A 13,875-nucleotide genomic window follows, 5' to 3' on the forward strand; every position below is an offset into this window, starting at 1 on the left:
AATACATGAATTGGAATTTAAATTGAAATAGCCACATCCCACGGACGGACGGACGGACGGACGCTTATGGCCTATAAACCTTCACACTTAAAGACTTAAATTATTTACATATTTACATCACTCAAAGCAACATTAAAAGCTTGTCTTGACAAATCATGCTTTCCATGTAATAATAAAAAAAAAAATCAACTTATTTTAATTCTACCTTAAAATTAAAATTGCAGTCCTACATTCTCAATTCAAATTCAAGAACTGAATCAAACTGGGAATGCCGCACAAGTCTCACTGAGGAAACAACTCCCTATGAGTGGCCACACAAGTGTGAGATTCATGACTCAGAGTAAAGTATGATCAGAAAAATCCTACTCATCTACACTTGCCAACACTCTTTGTTAATTTAACATCAAAAGATTTTGAGAGACCAGATCTTGTTAGGAATGACAACAAGCATTGCTACAGTGCAATGGCTGGAGGGAAGCAGATAAAATGTTTCATTACAGAGAGAAGGAAAGAGTGATTTAAAAAAAAAAAACTTCTATTAGCAGATTCCCACACTGAAAAATATTGAGGGCTAATCTCTCTCATTACTGCAGAATAAATATTTAATGATTAAAAATGGCACCTCATTAGAGGGGTGATTTGTCAAGAGAGCGCGCTGCAGTAGGCAGTCAGTCAGAGACGCCTCTTCCTCATTCTCTCGCAGGTGGCACCCGTGATGAGCCCACTGGCATCGGGAAGGCCATGTCAAAATATTTGCATTGCTGGTGAGAATGGCATGCCTATCATCCCTGCTAATCCAAGCTCTGGAGCGTCACCACAATACAGAAGTGCATGTGATCAAAGTCATAATATGTGTGTGAGATAAAGAGAGTGTGCAGGCTCAGTTGCCACATGCTAACTGTGCTGTGACTGGGCTGGTAATTACAAGTATATTTCAGTTGGCCAATATTGGTCTAGAGATATTCAGAGGGGTAGGGACTGAGAAAGCAGAAAGCTGCAGCGACAAGAATCAAGCTCAGGAGAGGCTGAGGACACGCCTGAGCTCCATTTACCTCGAGATCAAGTTGTTCCCGTACCGCAGCACCACACACGGCTGTTTGGAGAATAAACCTTCCACTCCTGCACGCTGCAGAGTCGAGTAAACCCGGCCACCCACTGTGTGTGTGTGTGTGTGTGGGATGGGGGACACGTGCCTGTTCCGAAGGCAGAATGAAGGAATCTGACCACCTGTCTGCTGGATGACCCCCAGGCCTCCCTGATCTCATAAGTATGGTGTGAAAAAGGCTGTTCATGCTGACCACCATTTGATCCCTAGTGGCTATACAGTAGTAGTTCACTAGTAGGTGTTCCTAATCGAATGCTATATCCAATGGTATCAAGCAGGCAAGAAAAAAAACTATCCTCAAAAACAAATGACTTCTGGTCTCTTTTCATTACAAATCGCTGCTAATGTGAACACCCTTAAAAGACTCGGAAAATACAATAGAGGCAGGGAGAGAGTGATAGGTAGAGCTGTGTATCATTATTGAGAAGTGAAGGATGAGCGCAGGAGGAGGAGGAGAGAGAGAGAGAGAGAGAGAGAGAGAGAGAGAGAGAGAGAGAGAGAGAGAGAGAGAGAGAGAGAGAGAGAGAGAGAGAGAGAGAGAGAGAGAGAGAGAGAGAGAGAGAGAGAGAGAGAGAGAGAGAGAGAGAGAGAGAGATGAGTCCTGTTTACACAATTTAACTGTCTTGGCTGCCTCTCATATGAAAACAGAGAATTCTGAGTGTGCAGGCCAAAGTTTTAATCAAACCAGAAGAGTGGTAAGGTCAGGGTTGAACATGTTACAGGCATGACTGAATAGTCAATTCATTTGAGAGCTACTTTAAAAAAAATGAAAGTGGCCGAGAGCTACTCATGTAAAACAATACTGAAATTTCTTAATATTCTCAATACAACTGGGGGAATGTAACTACCATATAAATTTCAAAACGGTCAATGCAAATGCACACGGCCTGCATAAAGTAGTGGTGCCTTGTTTTCACAAGCCGTGTTGACTTCCGTGAAAATGTGACGTCAGAACTACTCAGTCACCGCCTTCAGTCACCACCCCGAGCAATGCCCACAGTCATTGCACATGCTTCCGAACAACATTAATTTAAGAGACCAGTGGCTAATGTTTATTTATTCGGAAATACCACAGCAATTTAGTTCGACCTTAACCGTCTGTTCTGCACATTTCACAAGTGACTGCTTCATAAATCAGGCACAGTTCAATGCCAGTTTTTCAAAGAAGCTACTCAAAGATTCTACAGTCCCTACATTGTTGGGCCCGACCTTATTCGCAACCCGTAAATAAACTTCTAACACATTTTATGTTACATTATGGAACCAGCATAATCTGAAATTTTAGTTTGTAAACGGATATGGTAAATTGATGCTGACGTGTTGTTTTGTACAGTCTATGGTTACCACAAGCTTTGTTAGAATATCTGTTGGAAACAAGACAAAATATGTTGTTTGTTTTCCTAAGTTACAGAAACTGGCCCTGTTGGTGTCTGTTGTTTTTACTGAGTTAAAGACGGTCAGACTGAGTTCACTCAGTCTCTGTGTCTTTTGTTTTGCTAACAGAAACTAACGTTTAGTGTACTTGCATGGGTACACATGGGAGTTTGTTTACAGACAGTTTAAATTAGCGTTAACGTTAAATCTGCATGCAGCATTGATGTAACGGTAATTATAATACTCTTACAATAACGCCGAAAGTAAAAAAAAAACGAAAAAAACGTTGTCTCCTGTCGTCGCTGATTTGGGGTCTGAGTCCGGCTCGAACATATAAGGCCGGATCATATTTCCCTCAGCAATGTCCATCATTACAGGTGTTTTATTTACCTTACTTGTGAGCATCACCAAGCCACAGCAGGCTACAGCACTTGAACCTAATATCAGCTATATTTATACATTTAAAAAACTATTTTCAAACATATTATTTTCAGCTTTATTTAAACACTGGATTTGAAATGTGGATTCTAGAACTCCAATGTGTCGACTGGGTGATTAGTACATATACTATAAGACAGCTTACTAAATAATAATAATAAAAAAAAAATGTGTGGTGTGTTTAGCATGGACAATGTGTTCAGAGTTTACAAGCGAGTATTTAGACAGCACTAGTCTTTGGAGTACAGCGTATTTCCACTTGCTGAGCATGAGAGAGAGGAAACTCGTCCTGAGGTTTGTCCTGAAAGCACAGGTCTGGTGGCAGATTTAGGACAGAGATTGCGGAGGTAGACTGTTGACCTCATCTGCCATTACACAGCACCCACATGTATATGGCAGGGGTTTTTTTTTTAACCATGGTATCGATGTAAAAATTCTGGCCGGTGAAAATTCTGAACGACTAACTTTGGAAAACCACTAGCCACATTGGCTGGTGAGCAAAAAAAGTTCATGTCAAGCCCTGCTTTAACATGAGCAACTTGTAATGCAATATTCACGTATTTTGGTGAAAAAAAGTGCAATGAGTCTGAGCAGTAAGGGAATTAGTCACAGTCTATTGCACAAACTAGCTAATGCACCTCACGTTGTTGCTCAAAACAATGCATCCTGGCAGCAACATCATTGCTGATGTTGGCATGTACCATTGACTCTCAGATTGTTCTTTAACGCAAAGTGTGGTCTAATACGCTAAAAGAGCTTGTTTACTTCTCATTTTCAAAATATACTTGCCTAAAATAAAAGTGAGGAGCTTGTTGTTGTCTTTCCCTAAACCTCTTCTAATAGTATGAAGTGAAACCACACTGTCAAAACGCATTCAACAGAAGTTCCTCTCTATCCACTTCCAGTCAGAAACTTCTAGAACTTATTAAATAACCTTAAAAGTGTCTTTTAACCAAGTACATCTCTGAGCAGAGGAGACCAGTCATCTTGAAAAGCCCTAAGAGTGGGATGCTATTTCCTCCTATCTTTATGCTTTCTGATGTCTGGCGGTGTGCAGACGAGGCAGCAGATTTGGAGAGTTGATGGCACTGTCCCTTAGCAATGTCCGTCCTCCTGGAGTGAAAGCAGGCTGGGTCGCTGAGGAGTTCACAGGAAGCTCTGATCAAAGGCAGCCCCTGAAGGAGCTCTGCTGAAGGGAGCACACATACCTACAATCGTCATGGTGGCACTCAGCTGAAATCTAGTAGAGGGTCTTACTGCCTTCCTACTTCTGTAACAAAAGCACCTCTCAAAAATAGTCACGAAAAGAGAACTGATCGTTTTTGATTTTCCAAGGCTCACACTGCCAGTGTTTGGAATTGATGACTGTATTTACTCAAATTCGTCTGTGCATACTAGGTACGAGCTTGAGTATTTGGAAAGGATACTAATGATCACAAAAACAATTTAGGAAAAAAATTCTGGCTGATAATTAGTTCATAATTTTTTAAATGCTATAACTGAATTTAGGGTTCACAACATTATAAATGTACAGCATGACAAATTTACATACAATTAATAAAACGAAAAACCCTGGAAAGAGTGCACACACATGCACAGAACGGGTTTCTACAACTAGACAGACTGCAACTGAATGGAACAGAATTAAACAGAATTACACCATTTTGAATTCCATATTAAAAACACAACCAGACACAGTAAAAACACAGTCAATGTAATGAAATACAGTGCATGCTTATTTCAATATTGAAGTTAATCTGCAGCAAGTGCAGTGACATGCACTTTGAACGTTGCTTTAAGTTGGCCAGCTATGATTTCAAGTAATTTTCTATGCTTTAGGTTTGTAATAAAAACATACAAGTTACTGAAAAAAAAAAAACCCTGATACAATGGTTTAATCTGACGCATGTACTGTAAATAGTAATTTCCCTCCCCTAATTTGCTATAACCTTGAGTAATGCGTGTAACCATTGTGACAGTGACAATAATAAATACTTCAAATTGCATCTTCAACGAATACATATTTGATTCATATTGACACTTCGGCCCACTCCGTTCATCCTTTGAGGTGAAGTTGAGGTGAAGAACACCGTTTCTGTTCATGCAACAAATGAATTAAACTCGCTCTTGAAAATCGACTGAGACTCATAAATTTAAGATTGTCTCCTTTTTTCCTCCTCTAACTCTTTTCTCTAATGTATTCAATAACATGCTTAATAACCGCTTTAAAGAGAGAAAGCAGAGACTGCAGAAAGGTGTGTGTTTCAGAGCATATTTGTGCAAAGTATATATAGAGAAGGGAATGGTAAAAATCTATATATTCTTGAGCAATGTCACAGTGGCCAATCACGGCCAGCTTCTGTCACCAGTGTCATCATGACATGGGTATTTAGAGCTTTCTAATTGGTCACACTGTGCAAAGACACTGAGAGAGGCAAAATGACAACTGACAATTGATCTACTCTCGCTGTCAAGTTACACTTCCACAAACCGCCCACATCCTCTACCCAAGGTGCTACAGTAACACAGTGCAACAGAAAAATGTAGTTTGAATTTGCAGCTCCCTTTGGCTTTTATATGATAGCATGCTGCCACAGCTGGCCAATCAGTGGCAAACACTGCCTCTGTGAACTCTTCATTTGTGTGAGTAGGCGTGAGAAAAAGCGACGGTGGTGTGGGGGGGCGTGCGTGTGTATCTGATTCTGAGAGCGACCTTGCTTTCTTTCTCTACTCAGTATTGTCATTCTGTTTCTCTGGCCCGGGGTTTAGGACCCTCCCCCATCCACCACAAAAACCAAAATGCCTCTTTCCTCCAATTAGAATTTCTTTGGCACAACTTCTCTGCAGTTATCTTTTCACTTTGTATCTGTCCGAGGAAGATGCTTGCCAGTATCCTCCATTCATGCTGTGATCAATCCCACCATGCACACAAAAATCCTGGAGGACCCCACAAGCGCAAACTTGCCTTTAAACTACGTCTCTTTCTCTCACGCCACACAAATACAGGCAGACATCATTATACAATTGAGGAGATGTGCATGCAAGGCCCCTCTGAATAATGAATCTTTCCTTACAGGGAGGTCTGAATTAGACAAATTAAACTGTAACGAACCTTTAGAGCAACGTCTTGCTGACAGAGCCCTCAATAGGAGGTAACGTCTTTCCCTCGCACTGGGTTTCAATGTCTAGGTGAGGAAGTTATCTCCGGAGGTACGCTGAGTTGGTAAGGTGCTTGCTTAATTGGCACAGAGCAGGAAGAAGGACAGGAGAGGAGACAGGGGGTCGGGGGTAAGGTTCAGGGGCCACGATTCTCTTCTTGGCAGAGCTGATGGTACTACTGGGACCACACACACATATACGGGGACACACAGGGGAGCAGGCTTTTGTTAAGCATTGTCACTTCACGAAGCAGGACATTGAAGCATTCATACCATCTCTCGCTCTCTTAAACACTCAGAATACAGAGGCAGCAGAATAATGGCAATCATTCAAGTACACTAACATGCCCGCTTGCAAGAGTATGCCTGCATTTACACACATTTGTACACCCACACACAGCCAACACAAACAGCAAAACAGCAAGATCAACACACACACACACGAGCATGTTGATGGACCCAAAAAGAATTTCTATGAAAATCTCTACAGTTGTAACCCACAGGGATATCCAGATAGAGTTTCTGGGTGCACACGCACAGAATGTGATTTCTGCATACATTTGTCATAAAATGAGATCTGATCTTCAGTTAAGTCAAGAGACTGCGTGAACGGATAAAACAAAGAGAGACACATTTTCGTGCCTTTAACGAACAGTGTACACATTCACAGAGTACAGTGTGGAAAAGTAGAGTATGAGAATCTCTAGGGTAATGACTTTCGCAAAAGCTAATTGGAGTCAGCTAACCTAGAGTTCAAACAATAAAAGTTGCAGCTGTTGGTCACATACTTTCTCTCGAAACTTTAATGAAAATGTAATGATGGAAAAACTAAGGGGATAGTTCACCCAAAAAATCCCTCATGTCATTCCAAACCCATAAGACTTTCGTTTATCTTTGAAAATATTTAATGAAAACCATTCAACTTAAAAACAAATCCAGATTAATTATTAAATTTATCTAGATTTCATTTAGACTTTTGTTCAAATATAAACATCGATCAACACATATTATATAAGCACATCTTATAAAGGTCGACTGATTGATCGGTTTTGCCGATTAATCGGCACAGATAACTGATTAATCCAGATTAATCCAAATATTTTATATTTAAAAAGTACAGTACATTTTCATGGTTCAGTACTGTGTTTCTTTTATTTTTGTAATACAGTTCAACACTATTTTACGTGTTGTGTTTGTTTTCATTTAGTATCCATTTTAAAAACTATCAGTTGGGTAATCTGTTATTGGCCAGCATGGGCCAACCTAGTTATCGGTAAAATCCACTATCGGTCGACCTCAAAATCATGAATGGAAAACAAACTCTAGCATACCTGCTTGGAAGTACAAGAACAAACTTCATTGGTTTTTGAGCTTCCATGTTCCTTTCATTACTTTTACATTGTCTTTATGAATTTTTCGTAGAATGGACTTTCAATGGATGGGCAGACATCTTTCAGGTTTTATTACAAATTTCTTCATTTGTGTTTCATAGATGAAAGAAACGTCTTATGGATTTAGAACAATGAGGATGAGTAAATGACAGAATTGTGATTTTTGGGTGAATTAACTCTTACTAGTTTTAGACAACTTGCTGAAATATGAAATTATTGTATTTTGTGGTTACAAACACTTCTGACGTCAATAAGCTATTTTTATAACTGGCTTAAGTGATAGATTATTTGGCTAAAGTTTCATTGCATAGAGTCACTTGCAAACAATTAACCGTAATGAAAAACGATGAGCAACAATAACCATCATTTAAATGTCTTATTTTTGGATCCCAAATTGGAAAATGTTCAAGTCTATTATAAAGCAAAATAAAAAAAATACTAAAAAGTGGACATTTTCATGAATCCAGAATAAAAAGGCATTTGGGAATATTAAGAATCATTATTAGATCAGGTAATTTAAATGAAGAATGTATTTAAAAAATATCCATTTTTACCCAGTTCTACATCGATCGCAGTGAGATAAAACTCCCCTCATCCCCTCAGGTTCAACTTCTACAGTCTAAACTTAAATCAAATCAACACCAGGGGAGGGGGAAAATGACAGCTCTCCAATTGGGTAAGAGAGTCAACGATCACAATGGCCTATGTCATTACCGTGACAGAGCTTCGCTCAGCAATTCAGCTCATTTTCTGTTTAAGCAGAGTTCATAGGGGGATGAGGAGCACAGAGCGCCCGTTGCACAATACAGTAATGCTCTCATCTCTCTCTCTACCTGCTCTCCAATCAATGCCATTCATTGTCAATCAATTCTTTACTCCATTCAGTGGCTGGGTTATTGGCATAGTATATAGTATAGACAAAGAGACAAAAGTATACGACAACAACAGTAGTCAGTTCTCAGTATCTACTCATTCAGTAACAAAGTCTTTCTTATTGTGCCAAGTCATTTTCATTATTTCAGATCCAGAGTTAATACCCAACTGAAGCAGAGTGAATAAGATCTAGGAACAGAGAGGCAGCTGATGACACAGGTTGACAAATAAGCACACTGATGCAATCTCAACTGAGCAAACAATATCAAATCAAGATAATCTTTTAGTCTTTTTGTGTCTCTCTTATAAAATGCAGACCTCGGGCATGCACATAGCCGAGCCAGCTGCATATTCTCACTGACAGATGTGCAAGAGCAGGGGTCTGCGATTTTGGAAAAAATATCATGATTTCGTTCAGGAGGATCACGATTCACAATTTTATTACGATTCTTCTTAAGTCACTTAGCATACAGCAAAACTAATTTGCCTATATAAAACATTTTGCCTTACAAGGTAACAAAAAATATAAAAGAAAAAAGAATGACAGATCATTTAAGCATTTTATCTTTTTAACTTTGTTATTAAAAATAAGAACAAAAAAGCAAATTACAAATAATAGGACAAAAACAATATAATATAGAAATTAAATAAACATTGCTTTCATTTTTTCCAGCTACAATATTTAACAGTTGCATTCAAATAAGAAATTGAATAAACAACTGTAAAAATAAAACACCACATAGACTTCACCGTATAAAATAATATATTGATTCTTATTAAAGCTACTGAAGTTTTTCAGTGATAAGCAATGAGAGATTTATTTTGATTAACATTAATGACAAGCGACAGCATGTATATTAGGCCACAACTTGTTTTCTGACAGGCTTTTAGTGTGCGTGCGCTAATAAAATGTTTAACTGGCAGGCTTTACAAAGCATACAAATAATATTTTTTTGTTATTGCGAAGAACTGCAATGTCACGTGAACGTAAACGTGATGTAAATGTACGTCGCATTACAGTATGTTGGGACGGGGGTGCCTCACCACAACTGCAACTGACAGAATGTGCACTGTAGCACGATACTACAATATTTCTTCAAAAGCAGATTGTGGAGACATTTTAATTGTTCACAATCTAAAATCGCGATATTGCACATCCCTATGCTAGAGGATGACATCTAAGACCTGGAGAGCTTGTATTGTCTATGGAGGTCTGGCCCATAACCTGCTCTGGAAGTGTGCATATGCTTTCAGACACATTAAAACTCCTCTTAGTTCTGGGGTCAATTACATTTAAATTTGATCAGCTCAAGAGGTGCACTGAGCACACAATTCAAACACACGCACACTAAGTAGATTCAAAGAAAAGCCTAGTTTGGCTAAGTGAAATGTGACTTTCTGAGCCCTCCGAGTAAGCGTTAAGTGTTTCTGCAGATCAGTCACAGTGAGGTTTGGATGGCTGCTCTGCAGGACTGACAGCAAACAGCTGAGTGAGTTTCATTCACTGTAGTGGAATTAAGACTGTTACCATGCCGACAAGCTGCTGACGAGCTGCTCGGAAGTGAGAGATGAGGACCATTTTGATGAAATGAGTGCTACACACGGTTCACACAATTACTTAAAAAAAAAAAAAATTGTGAGATTTTTTATTTATTGTCATTGTACAAAAATACAACAAAATTATTAACTGTATACGTTAATATAACAAAACATAATTTTGTTGTATTTTTGTACAATGACAATAAAAAATAATCTCTAAAAATAAAAAACAAAACTTTTATCTGCATCGGATTTGTATAATAACAGGAACAATCAGTTTAAAGACTGGGGTGAAACAATGAAAAAACCAAACAAAACCAAAAAAAGAAGAAAAAAGTTTCACGCAAAAAATAAGTTCTCATTTGCAACAATACCTGGAAATATAATAATTTAACTATGAAATCTTAAATTACACAAATTTTACTAAAAATGTTTTTATATCATTTTCAAACCATTTGAACTTTTAAGACTATCACAAATAGCTGATAACTTCACCATGTGATAGATTTTATAAGCAGAAATCCAACAACAATGTCCAATATGTCACAGAATATTAAAGTTCTCATCATATAGGGTCATCCATGTTGAACCATAGGGAACCATCCCATTCACAAAATAAAATGAATAAATTAATTAACAAACATAGAAACAAATTGAGACCAATTATCCATAGCTAGTGGTCTTTAAAACATGAATTTCAAAAAAGAAGTAAATTCAGGATTATTTTAGTGATCAGGTCAAAGAACAAGTAACGAAAACAACACTTACTCCTCTCAGCTGTTAAATCAGTCAGTGTGTTAGTTGATTTGTCCTTGGTCGAAGTGTGTGAATCTCAGCGTGTGTTCAGACACCTGTAATGAGGACAGAGAGGACATGCGGTGAGGATTTGATAGATGACTCCCGCGCACTTTTGCAGTCAATATTTGCTCTCTCTCATTTGTGAGGTGTCTCTGTCTCAGACGGTCCACTTTTCTCTCCTAGACTATGATCTTAACACCATTGAATCGTTTTGTGTGTGCTGATGTATATGTATTGACAAACCATGCAGAGATAAGAACACACCCATTAACCAATCAGAGACCATACACTTATACTCATACACAGATAGGAGAGAGGTCCAAAAAAAAAAAAAAAAAAGCCTTTCAATGACTATAATGGGAGATTTGAATAATTCCAATCTATTTGGGATTCAAGCACACGTTGCTATCTGTGTTTAAACTTAATTAAGCCTTGCCAATTTAAACATTCAAGCACAAGAAGACACGAAAAAGAACTCACGCACGCTGTGAGAAGATTTGGGTGTGCACTCATCTGAAGCGTGCATACGACGGGCATTGAGTTCTGCATGTGTTTTTAATGATAATCAAAAAACAAAAGACAAGAAAATCACTCACTGCTCTTGACTGAATAGCTTTTGCAATTGTAATAATGATTACTCTTTATTTTTGTTATTTTAATATATGAATGTTATTTTACATATGATTACTTCAAAAATACAATTTATGTACCTGAAAACTAGCACTGCTTATTTTATTTGTATATTTGCTCCATTTAATTAATTATTGCTGTTGCTTATAGTTAAATTTTTTTCTTCCTTATTTTCTTTATTTTTATTTGACAGTACTCCTCTTTTCTCTGAACATTGCAGATAACAAACCTTACCGAAACAGTGACCCTGAAACCATGATAAAAACCGAACCATGAGTAATTTGAACTGTTACAACTAAGCCTTTACATAGGTACAGCAGTTTCTGCTTGGAACCAAAAATCATAATATAGGAGGTAGTTTTATTAAGCAAAAACTGTTGTTGTTTGATGACTAGTCAACCATCCTGACCCATAGACACACACATTAACACAGGAAGTGCTAAGTGACACACTCGTCTCTCATATAAAATAGACCCAAAATTAAATTTATACATAAACTTTATGAACAGAAATACAATTATGAAAGAATGATTTACAGTCAGATCTGGCCACCGAAAACAAGTAGACCTCATGGTGATCTCCACAACAACCAGCATGCATCTGCTGTCAATGAGTGCATTTCAGCTGGAGCTTTATTCTTTGGCTGGTAATGCACGACAGGAGGCCGAGAGAGAAAACAAGGACACGTGGAGAGAGTGATACTGTGAAAAAAGTGTGTGCGCCGCAAATGAGAGAGAGAGAGAGAGAGAGAGAGAGAGAGAGAGAGAGAGAGAGAGAGAGAGAGAGAGAGAGAGAGAGAGAGAGAGAGAGAGAGAGAGAGAGAGAGAGAGAGAGAGAGAGAGAGAGAGAGAGAAGGAGGGCAGTCAGAAGACAACAGAGGAAGTACACAGGAAGAAGCCTTTGTTCTTGCTGATGCAGACTGAGAGTTTAATGTTTAATGGATCTCAGAAAGACAGAAGATCTCTCAGAGGACCACCAGAGGGAACCTTAACTAGGATGTCAACTAATAACACACCTTCACACGGGAGTAGAGATGGGTCACACTAGCCACGTTTCCACTGTTGGGTGAAAAAAGCAGGTGTGCTAGAGCATGCCAGAGCCAATCGCATTTCCACTGTCACTTCCGGGGCTTGAAGGGGCCTCGTTAGGGCCAACAGCCAGGATTTTTGCCCCGCCAAATACCTTGGTCCAAAGCGGGCCAGCTCGGGCTTGAGGAGTGGTTACGATCAAAGGCGGAGTTTAACTGAGTCAGGAGACGGCAGCGCATTAAAGACTTTTAAATTCATTTTAGCTCAAAACTCACTTTCAGACAGCAGTGAGTGTTTGAATACTTTCTGTTTGTGATCTGATGTGGATTTTGATTACCGTATAAGGCAGAAATATTTAAATGTGATGCAAAAGACTATGCGTGCTAACCATAGTAGCCTAAACGTGGTAAATACGACCGCTTGAAGAAATCAGACAAATCATATAGGCTATCACAATCGTGATCGTCTCTTTATAACGGACTGTCTAATATTCATATTTAGCTCTGCATATGTCATAAAATAAAGCAAGTACGGTTTTTCGGGAGCTTCCTCTGTTTCTCTGACTGAAAATATAACTGTATTGGGACTGTCACTGGAGAGAGTGCTAAAGCTTCTTAGGTCATATTTTTTGTGGAAAATTTGTAATTAAAATTTTGGAAAAATTTTCAATTTTCAAGCCAAAGCCCTGGCTTGCACTGGCCCGACAGTGGAAATGCGTCTAATGTCTAATGTGTCTACATCTGCACTGTAGAAGTTAAAAATAGTCTGACTTCTAAAATGTGCCTCAAAAACCCTGCATTCTGTGACATTGAATTTAGCTGTTTCTAAATTCACCCAACCCCGTTAACTTTCACCCAAATAAACAAGTCAGAGCACAGGTAAACCTTAAACCAGACCAGATTAGTTGGCTATTCAGATAATCCAATAAAATAGATGATTTGAATAGAATATGTAGTTCTGTGCATTTCCAACATGGACTATTAACAATCGGATGTTAAACAAGAGGGATGTCATTGACCCATCCACAAAAACAACATTTAAACCAAACAATTACAAATAGGACATGTATAGTTAAACAGCACTCAACTCGTCTCTCCTTCACACACACACACACACACACACACGTGCATAAAACAACCTCTGCACAGTGTCAAGGTCCCAGTGAGAGCCATGTTCCACTCTCCACTGACTAATTCAATATTGATAAAGAAACTAAACAAAGCATGACTATCGGCGCTGTAGGATTCCCAGTACCAACAGTGAACAATCTCTCAACTCTACCCTCCCTCTACATGATTCTTCTCCACATTTATTTCACTGTTTCCTCCACATTCGAGGCTTTCTCCAGTTATATTAAACAGACTTAAGACTATTCTCAGATTAACATACTACCACACAACACAATTTATTTATGTATATTACAGTATGAAGAGGGAATTTCACAAAACGACAAAAGAAAACAAATAACAAAATGACAGTCTGCATAAAGAAAATCTACATTTATCACCATTAATTCTTTTAGGACCATAATTTCAAGTATT

At 38.5% G+C, this 13,875-nt stretch overlaps 1 protein-coding gene across 1 annotated transcript in view; it reads right to left on the reverse strand.

The window, feature by feature from the left end:
* Positions 1 to 13,875, reverse strand: part of ndst2a (N-deacetylase/N-sulfotransferase (heparan glucosaminyl) 2a) — a 128,629-nt gene that overhangs the window by 25,464 nt on the left and 89,290 nt on the right. The window contains exon 3 of the mRNA XM_081350990.1: positions 10,647 to 10,729. The gene's annotated coding sequence lies outside the window, so the exon portion shown is untranslated. The remainder of the gene's footprint in view (positions 1 to 10,646; positions 10,730 to 13,875) is intronic.

The sequence above is a fragment of the Scardinius erythrophthalmus genome (assembly GCF_964197995.2).
Source record: "Scardinius erythrophthalmus genome assembly, chromosome: 21".
Taxonomy (NCBI): Eukaryota; Metazoa; Chordata; class Actinopteri; order Cypriniformes; family Leuciscidae; genus Scardinius; species Scardinius erythrophthalmus.